Raw genomic sequence first — 10,659 nt, forward strand, 5'->3', positions numbered from 1 at the left:
CAACCATACTCACAAGCCCCTTTCTACCAAGTACCTTTACGTGACTCTTATCCATCATATGACCAATCACCCATACCACATCCTTCTGATCATTATGAGCAAGGACCTTTAGAACCACCACAACCCTATCAAGACTATCACCATGAACCACCTCAATGCACATCTTCTCCACAATTTTACCAAGAGGAACCACCTTCTTACCATGAACCCTCTCTCCAAAATAATGAACCTTCCTACTCGCCCCAAGCCCCAATAGACGATTCTCTCACTCTGTTACTTCAAGGACAAGAAGCCATGAAATGAGATACACTTGAGTTTGTGACCAACTTGACCAAGGTGGTGCATGCTCTAGCCCACCAATGTTTGAATACTCAAGTTATTTCCGTAGCCCCATGTGAAAAGCCAAAGGAAGAACAAAGCATGGAGAAGATATCAAAAAATTCGATGAAAAAGGAAGAATCGGTAGTAGTAGTAGAACGATTGGAGAAGCCTACAATTATTAAAACAAAGGAGGAAGTGGTCCAAGATTTAAGAGATGCAGAATCGCCATGTAAATCTCAACAACCTCCAGAGCCTATCAAGATTGAAGAACATGAGAAATTTAATCAAGAGGTAGATTCAATCATGGAGGAGTTTCTATCTACAATTGAATCTCCTCATAGTAGACATGAGGTTGAAGCCGTAAAAGAGTGTGCACAACCTCCTAAGGAAGAAAAAGATGGCATGGTGTATATCGAAATTGAAGAATACGAAGAGGTTGATCAAGAAATGGATTTATTCATCAATGAATTTCTATCCAAAATTGAATCACCTTCCATTGGACAAGAAATCAAAATTCTTGAAGACAACACCAAGCTAAATGACAAAGGGGAAAAGGTTGAAAGTGAAGAAACTTGTCAAGAGGTGGAAGCAACAAAAGAAGAGCATAAAGAAGTCAACCTTGCATTGTCTAAGTGTGGGGAGAATCACCCCCTAGATTGCCATCTTCCACAACATTCAAGTGGGTAAAATTCTTATCCCTAAGCTTTACTTTCTCGCTTGAATATAGTTTGATTGAAACGGATGGACAACTTAGAGCTCTTTGTGGAATTAAAAGCAAGAACGAGTTGTGTAATAGTTGGAAATTTGGAATTAGGATCATTAAGGTCAAGCTCATAAGGTATGGGGACTATGATTGGAAGAATACCACTTTGTATGGGTCTAGAAGGAAGGCTTGGTGTGCTAAAGAGAATTCTATGTGTCAACCACCCGGAAAGAAAAAGTATGAAGATCAACTTGAAGATGGGTGCGAAAATAAGATATGGGACCCCGGATCGAAGAGAGAAGACCAATTAGGGGAACTCATATCTTGGGTGGAACTTCACCCAAGCTTGGTGAAGATGGTTGGAAATTCTATCAACCAATTGAGAAGCAAAGATCCTTGGAGGTTCAAGGATGAGTACAAGCATATGCCTCCATGACAATGAGCTTTCCAAATGTCCAACTTAAGGACTTTAACTAAAAGTGTTAAGTGGGAGACACCCCACCATGGTATACTCTTTCCACTCTCTTGTAGATTTCATTAATAAGTGATTTGAGTTACCATTGTAGGTAGTTCACCATTTCATTTTAGTTGCCTTAATAAATTGATTGTTAGCATAGTCACATGTATGTTGTGCTTAGTAGTAGATGAATAAATCAAATTGCATTTTTGTGAATTGTATGATTTTTGGTTGAATAAAGAGTTGTAGGCATTATAGGGAACTCTTGGACATTTTTCTGTTAGTTAAGAAAAAAGGGGAAATGGCGCGCGAGCGTCCATGAGCGGATGCACCACCATACTAAACTCCAGAGAGTTGGCCCTCTCTTGGGCGAACATTGTGCCTTTAGCCCAACTCGTTCCACGCGAACGCGCACAACGTACGTGCAAGTCCATACACCTTTAGGGGAAAGCACGGGGGCGCGCACTTACCGCGTAGGCATCCCTAGGCTGATAGCAGCAGCCCCTACATCCCCCAGAGAGTTATGCTAGCGTTAGGCTAACACTAAGCTCAGGCCCAAAACCTATCACGCGGATGCGCACTGCGCGCCTTCGCTCCCACGAGTCTATAAGCGTTTGTGCGAGCGCGCGCCGATCGAGTGATGCAACTTCCAGGCCAAAATCCAGAGAGTTAAGCCAACTCTGGGCTAGCGTTAAGCCTCCGGCCCAACTCCTAGCACGCGTGCGCGCACACGCACACTTACCAACTCTCGCCATCCACGCGTAAGCGCACAAGGCGCGCACGCGTCGATTCCCAAATTCGTCAATGCACGCAGACACGTGCTGTGCGCGCTCGCGTAGATTCAAATTCTATAACCCTAAGCACGCGAGGTAAGTAGCGCAGTCACGCACCTCAACGCTTTCCCTCCCCTACTCTCATCTTCTCACCCTCTCACCTCCCTGCGCCTACCTCCGCTCCGACCACCACGCCGGTGGCGACCACCATCGCTACCCCTCCATCTCCCCCTCTTCCTCGCTCTCTCATTCACACACACACCCCCCTCTCTCTCTCACCCATCTCCTATCTCTCTCTCACTGCCACAACCGGCGACCACTGGCGCACCTCCACCGCCGCGGGTCTCTGCTGCCACCACCATCTGAGGCGGCAACTCCGTCTCCACTTCTGCCTCACCCCCTTGCCTACCTAGTTCCAATCTCTGTTTCTGCTCTAGGTTCCTAGCCTCTGCCCCAACTCTGCTCTATTTCCTTAGTATTGTTGTTATTAGTTAGTGTTAGATTTGTTACTTAGTTAGATTTTGATTCTGTTTGTTAGGTTAGATAGAAATAACTGTTGTTAGGTAGCTAGGTTCTGGATAGAGGATTCTAGGCCTGATAATTGCGCCGTGTTTGTTTACCTATGTGAGCTTATGTTGATTGATTGCTGAGTGATATTCATACAGGTTTGCTATGTTTGCTGAGTGGTATGTTCAATGTTTGTTTCTATCAGTGTTTGTGATGCCTGTTGCATTTCTCACTTTGAAATTGTATTGCTGCTGCTTGGTTATGTGAATATTACTTGGTTATTGCTCTGTGGATTCATATGACTCTCCTGTTGTTTTCTGCCTATCTGGGAACGTCCAACATTATGCCGAAATGCTGCCCGATTTTCCCAAAACTGTTTTTAACTTCACATTCCCACTGCGGTTTGAACTTGGCACTTTCAAATTGATTTTTGCCGAATTCACACCACGCTCAACCCCCGGGACACTTGGGCTAGTTTTCTTCTATTTTCATTTTGGTTCCCATGATTAGTAGTGACTATAGGAACTTCAGAAAGCGCTTACACGTTTCATTGATCCACAATTTACAATCTCCTTTTACAATGTCCATTCTTTCAACAATTGGTGAATTCTACTTGTGTAACTCATTTTTACTCAAAGTCACTCCTATCATGATTTGTGTTACACAACATGCATTTCAAACTTGCAACATCAATTACACATTTTGCAATCCTCTTTTAATTAGGCAAGTTTCCATCATAACACTAACCATCACTCTCACTTTTTAACTCACTAACTTGTTCAACCTACTAACTCCATTTCTCTTTTTACTTGATTCTTTAACCATTCTTTTGAGTTATGATTATGAATGTGCCTAATACATGAGCGTTATGCACATTGATTGAAATATTGAATTCTTGGTTTATAGCTATGTTTTCTATGCTTACTTGCTATCCAAGTTTTCTGTTTCAGTTCACCATTAGCCTATTTGTCTTCCATCTTACACCCTAAACATGTTCTACTTACTATTTGGCTACTTGCTTAATTACTTATTCTAATTTTCAGGATGTCAGACAAAGGAAAGGCCATAGCCACTACTTTCAAGAAAAGAAAGCACTCTAAGACTTCTACCCCTTCCCCCTATACCAATTATGCTAAGAATCCATTGAATGAAATGGATAAGGAAAATCAGTTGCTACCTTCCACTGATCTAGAAAAATTCCCCAACCTTTACTGTGAGCTTCGCCATCCCAGGTATCGGAAGAAGAACTTGAACATTGAAAAGAAACTAATCCTCCCCAATGATGTGAGACGCGCCATCAACACCCGTATTCTAGAGTTGGTTTTGAAATTTGTTGATAGGGATCTGGGAAACATCAACGTCTCATGGGTCAAGGAGTTCTATTGCAACTTCTTCCGTCCCACTCTTGATTCAGTACAGCTAAGGGGTAGAGAGATCATGATTACTAAGACTGCTATTAAAGAGGCATTGCAGTGCCGACACCTTACTGATGGCACCTACGCTCATCAGCAGGCAGAGACAGCTATCTAGTGCATGACTTTTGACTATGAGGCACTTAAGCGCATGATTGCCACACCCGAGGCTCCTTGGGTCATGAATTCGGGCAACACAAGTCCAAAGGGATGCTTTTCGCTCATTTGACTAGGGAGGCTAAGACTTGGCAGATGATATTCGCCTACTAAGTCCTACACACCACTCACTTTTCTGAGATCCCGATGGAGATGTTACTTCTGATTGGTTGTGTCATGGAGGGCAAGGAGGTTTATGGTGCACGAAATTGTGATCATCAACAATGGCGCCAAAAACTTGGTAGCACTCTCAAACGTGAATCACACTTAGTCACAACTCCACACAACTAACCAGCAAGTGCACTGGGTCGTCCAAGTAATACCTTACGTGAGTAAGGGTCGATCCCACGGAGATTGTTGGTATGAAACAAGCTATGGTCATCTTGTAAATCTTAGTTAGGCGAATAGTAAATGTTATAGAGTTTTCAAATAATAAATAAAGCAGAAAATAAAGATAGAGTTACTCATATAATTCAATGGTGGGAATTTCAGATAAGTGTATGGAGATGCTTGTCCCTGTTGGATCTCTGCTTTCCTACTGCCTTCCTTCAATCCTTCTTATTCCTTTCCATGGCAAGTTGTATGTAGGGCATCACTGTTGTCAATGGCTACATCCCATCCTCTCAGTGAAAAAGGTCCAAATGCTCTGTCACGGCACGACTAATCATCTGTCGGTTCTCGATCATGTTGGAATAGAATCCCTTGATTCTTTTGCGTTTGTCATCACGCCCAACAATCACGAGTTTAAAGTTCGTCACAGTCATTCAATCCCTGAATCCTACTCGGAATACCACAGACAAGGTTTAGACTTTCCGGATTCTCATGAATGCCGCCATCAATTCTAGCTTATACCACGAAGACTCTGATCTCACGGAATGGAAGGCTCAGTTGTCAGGCGAGGGCAACCATGCATCGTGCATCAGGAATCCAAGAGATACACACTCTAGCTTTCGCTTGTAGAACGGAAGTGGTTGTCAGGCACGCATTCATAAGGATGAATGATGATGAGTGTCACAGATCATCACATCCATCAGGTTGAAGTACGAATGGTATCTTAGAACAGGAACAAATTGAATTGAATAGAAAATAGTAGTAATTGCATTAAAACTTGAGGTACAGCAGAGCTCCACACCCCCCTTAATATATGATGTGTAGAAACTCCACCGTTGAAAATACATAAGTGATGAAGGTTCAGGCATGGCCGAATGGCTAGCCCCCAAACGTAATCAAAAGACCGAATGGTCAAAAGACTAGACCCCTAGTACAAAAGTTAAAATTTCTATTTATACTAAACTAGCTACTAGGGTTTACAGAAATAAGTCTAAGTGCAGAAATCCACTTCCGGGGTCCATTTGGTGTGTGCTTGGGCTGAGCTTGAACTTTACACGAGCTGAGGCTTCTTTTGGAGTTGAACGCCAAGTTGTAACGTGTTTTTGGCGTTCAACTCTGGTTCGTGACGTGTTTCTGGCGTTTGACTCTAGAATGCAGCATGGAACTGGCGTTGAGCGCCAGTTTGCGTCATCTAATTTCGAATAAAGTATGAACTATTATATATTGCTGGAAATCTATAGATGTCTACTTTCCAACGCTATTGAGAGCGCGCCATTTGAAGTTCTGTAGCTCCAGAAAATCCATTTCGAGTGCAGGGAGGTTAGAATCCAACAGCATCAGCAGTCCTTTGTCAGCCTTTTATCAGAGTTTTGCTCAGGTCCCTCAATTTCAGCCAGAAAATACTTGAAATAAAAAAAAACACACAAACTCATAGTAAAGTCCAGAAATGTGAATTTAGCATAAAAACTAATGAAAACATCCCTAAAAGTAGCTAGATCCTACTAAAAACTATCTAAAAACAATGCCAAAAAGCGTATAAATTATCCGCTCATCACAACACCAAACTTAAATTGTTGCTTGTCCCCAAGCAACTGAAAATCAAATAGGATAAAAAGAAGAGAATATACTATAAAGCTCAGAATATCAATGAATATTAATTCTTATTAGCTGAGCGGAACTTGTAGCTTTTTGCTTCTGAACAGTTTTGGCATCTCACTTTATCCTTTGAAGTTTAGAATGATTGGCATCTCTAGGAACTTAGAATTTCAGATAGTGTTATTGATTCTCCTAGTTAAGTTTGTTGATTCTTGAACACAGCTAGTTTTATGAGTCTTGGCCATGGCCCTAAGCACTTTGTTTTCCAGTATTACCACCGGATACATAAATGCCACAGACACATGACTGGGTGAACCTTTTCAGATTGTGACTCAGCTTTGCTAAAGTCCCCAGTTAGAGGTGTCCAGAGCTCTTAAGCACACTCTTTTTGCTTTGGATCACGATTTTAACCACTCAGTCTCAAGCTTTTCACTTGGACCTGCATGCCACAAGCACATGGTTAGGGACAGCTTGATTTAGCCGCTTAAGCTTAGATTTTATTTCCTTGGGCCCTCCTATCCATTGATGCTCAAAGTCTTGGATCCTTTTTACCCTTGCCTTTTGGTTTTAAGGGCTATTGGCTTTTTCTGCTTGCTTTTTCTTTTTCTTTCTATATTTTTTTCGCCATTTTTTTCACAAGCTTTTGCTATTCACTGCTTTTTCTTGCTTCAAGAATCAATTTCATGATTTTTTAGATTATCAATAACATTTCTCTTTGTTCATCATTCTTTCAAGAGCCAACAATTTTAACATTCATAAACAACAAGATAAAAAATATGCACTGTTCAAGCATTCATTCAGAAATCAAAAAGTATTGTCACCACATCAATATAATTAAACTTAATTCAATGATAAATTCGAAAATCATGTACTTCTTGTTCTTTTGAATTAAAACATTTTTCATTTAAGAGAGGTGAAGGATTTATGGAATTATTCATAGCTTTAAGACATAGTTACTAAATACTAATGATCATGTAATAAAGACACAAACATAAATAAACATATAGCATAAAATCGAAAAAAGCAGAAAAAATAAGAACAAGGAATGAGTCCACCTCAGTGATGGTGGCGCCTTCTTGAAGGACCAATAGTGCTTTAAGCTCCTCTATGTCTCTTCCTTGCCTTTGTTGCATGATCCCTAGTGATTTTGGTGCTCCTATCCTTAGTTACTCCCAATAATTGTGTGGAGGAAAATGTATCCCCTGAGGTATCTCAGAGATTTCTTGATGAGGGAATTCCTCATGCTCTCTTGATGTGCAGTCAAATGCTCTATTATTGAGCTATGGACCCTTGAGATGAATCTCTCCATCTCCCATGACTCAGAGGTGGAAGCAATTGTCTTCCGTTTTTCTTCTTCTTTTTTTTTTGAGTTTTCTTTAGCCTTAGGTGCCATCAATGGTTATGAAAAAGCAAAAAAACTATGTTTTTACCACACCAAACTTAGAATGTTGCTCGTCCTCGAGCAAAAGAAAAGAGAATAGAAGAAGTAGAAGAGGATATGAAGGAGAGGGAGAGAGGTGTGTATTCGGCCATGTAGGGTGGGTTTGGGTGGGAAAGAGATGATGGATGTCAGTGGTGAAGAGGTAATGGGGAAGAGAGTTATTGGATTGTGTGAAAGAGAGAGAGAGAGGGTGAGTTGAGGTAGGTGGGGATCCTATGGGGTCCATAGATCCTGAGATGATCCTGTGGGGTCCACAGATCCTGAGGTGTCAAGGATTTACATCCCTGCACCTATTAGGCATGTAAAATGCCCTTGTATGCAATTCTGGCATTTAAACGCCAGAGTGATGCTTGTTTTGGGAGTTCAACGCCCAATTGCAGCATGTTTCTGGCGTTGAACGCCAGTTCCATGCTTGCTTCTAGTGTTCAGTGCCAGCTTTCCTCAGGGTGTATTCCTGGCGTTCAAACGCCAGGATGCTGCTTGTTTCTGGCGTTCAACGCTAGATCCATACTCTGTTCTAGCGTTGAACGCTAGCCAGATGCTCCTTACTAGCGTTGAACGCCAGTAAGTCCTTCCTCTAGGGTGTGACTTTTCTTCTGCTTTTTTTTATTCTATTTTTAATTTTAGTATTTTTTTCGTGACTCCACATGATCATGAACCTAATAAAACATAAAAGAATAATAAAAATAAAAATAAAGTTAGATAAATAAAAATTGGGTTGCCTCCCAATAAGCGCTTCTTTAATGTTAATAGCTTGACAGTGGGCTCTCATAGAGCCTCACAGGTGATCAGGTCAATGTTGTAAACTCCCAACACCAAACTTAGAGTTTGGATGTGGGGATTCAACACCAAACTTAGAGTTTGGCTATGGCCTCTCAACACCAAACTTAGAGTTTGATTGTGGGGGCTTTATTTGACTCTGTACTGAGAGAAACTTTTCATGCTTCCTCTCCATTGTTACAGAAGAACACCCTTGGGTCTTAAACACAAGGTAGTCCCCATTCAATTGAAGGACTAATTCTCCTCTGTTAACATCTATTACAGTTCCTGCTGTGGCTAGGAAAGGTCTTCCAAGGATGATGCATTCATCCTCTTCCTTCCTAGTGTCTAAGATTATGAAATCAGCAGGGATGTAAAGGCCTTCAACCTTTTCCAACACGTCCTCTACCAATCCATAAGCTTGTCTTACTGACTTGTCTTCCATTTGCAATGAAAATATGGCAGGCTATACCTCAATGATCCCCAGCTTCTCCATTACAGAGAGTGGCATAAGATTTATGCTTGACCCCAGGTCACACAGAGCCTTTTCAAAGGTCATGGTGCCTATCGTACAAGGTATTAAGAATTTGCCAGGATCTTGTCTCTTTTGAGGTAAGGTTTGCTGAACCCATGTATCTAGTTCACTGATGAGCAAGGGAGGTTCACCTTCCCAAGTCTCATTACCAAATAACTTGGCATTCAGCTTCATGATAGCTCCTAGATATTGAGCAACTTGCTCTCCAGTTACATCTTCATCCTCTTCAGAGGAAGAATAGTCTTCAGAGCTCATGAATGGAAGAAGGAGGTTTAATGGGATCTCTATGGTCTCTATATGAGCCTCAGATTCCCTTGGGTCCTCAATAGGGAACTCCTTCTTACTTGAGAGACGTCCCATGAGGTATTCCTCATTGGGATTCGCATCCTCTCCTTCCTCTCTAGGTTCGGCCATGTTGATTATATCAATGGCCTTGCACTCTCTTTTTGGATTCTCTTCAGTATTGCTTGAAAGAGTACTAGGAGGAGTTTCAGTGATTTTCTTACTCAGCAGGCCCACTTCTGCCTCCAGATTTCTAATGGAGGACCTTGTTTCACTCATGAAACTTAAAGTGGCCTTAGACAGATCAGAGACTAAATTTGCTATGTTAGAGGTACTCTGTTTATAATTCTCTCTCTGTTGCTGAGAAGATGATGGATAAGGCTTGATATTGCTAAGCCTATTTCTTCCACCATTATTAAAGCCTTGTTGAGGCTTTTGTTGATCCTTCCATGAGAAATTTGGATGATTTCTCCATGATGAATTATAGGTGTTTCCATAAGGTTCACCCATGTAATTTACCTCTGCCATTGCAGGGTTCTCAGGATCATAAGCTTATTCTTCAGAAGATGCCTCTTTAGTACTGTTGGATGCATTTTGCCATCCATTCAGACTTTGAGAAATCATGTTGACTTGCTGAGTCAACATTTTGTTCTGAGCCGATATGGCATTCAGAGCATCAATTTCAAGAACTCCCTTGCTTTGAGGCATCCCATTATTCACGGAATTCCTCTCAGGAGTGTACATGAACTGGTTATTTGCAACCATGTCAATAAGTTCTTGAGCCTCTGCAGGCATTTTCTTTAGGTGAATGGATCCACCTGCAGAATGGTCCAATGACATCTTAGAGAACTCAGATAGACCATAATAGAATTTATCTATCATGGTCCATTCTGAAAACATGTCAGAAGGACATCTTTTGGTCATCTGCTTGTGTCTTTCCCAAGCTTCATAGAGGGATTCACCATCTTTTTGTTTGAAGGTCTGAACATCCACTCTAAGCTTGCTCAGCTTTTGAGGAGGAAAGAATTTAGCCAAGAAGGCCGTGACCAGCTTATCCCAGGAGTCCAGGCTATCTTTAGGTTGAGAGTCTAACCATGCTCTAGCTCTGTCTCTGACAGCAAAAGGGAAAAGTATGAGCCTGTAGACTTCAGGATCTACTCCATTAGTCTTAACAGTCTCACAAATCTGCAAGAATTCAGTTAAGAACTGGTAGGAATCTTCTGATGGAAGTCCATGAAACTTGCAGTTCTGTTGCATTAGAGCAACTAATTGAGGTTTTAGCTCAAAATTGTTTGCTCCAATGGCAGGAATAGATATGCTTCTTCCATCAAACCTGGAAGTAGGTGTAGTATAATCACCAAGCATTCTCCTTGTATTATTATTGTTG

General features: G+C 41.5%; 1 non-coding gene across 1 annotated transcript; it reads left to right on the top strand.

Annotated features, from left to right (window-relative positions):
- Nucleotides 1–10,170: 10,170 nt before the first annotated feature.
- Nucleotides 10,171–10,274, top strand: LOC112793355 (small nucleolar RNA R71). The gene has a single exon (XR_003198051.1). It is a non-coding gene; the product is annotated as a small nucleolar RNA R71 (small nucleolar RNA).
- Nucleotides 10,275–10,659: the final 385 nt, after the last annotated feature.

Source organism: Arachis hypogaea, chromosome 3 (genome assembly GCF_003086295.3).
Source record: "Arachis hypogaea cultivar Tifrunner chromosome 3, arahy.Tifrunner.gnm2.J5K5, whole genome shotgun sequence".
NCBI lineage: Eukaryota > Viridiplantae > Streptophyta > Magnoliopsida > Fabales > Fabaceae > Arachis > Arachis hypogaea.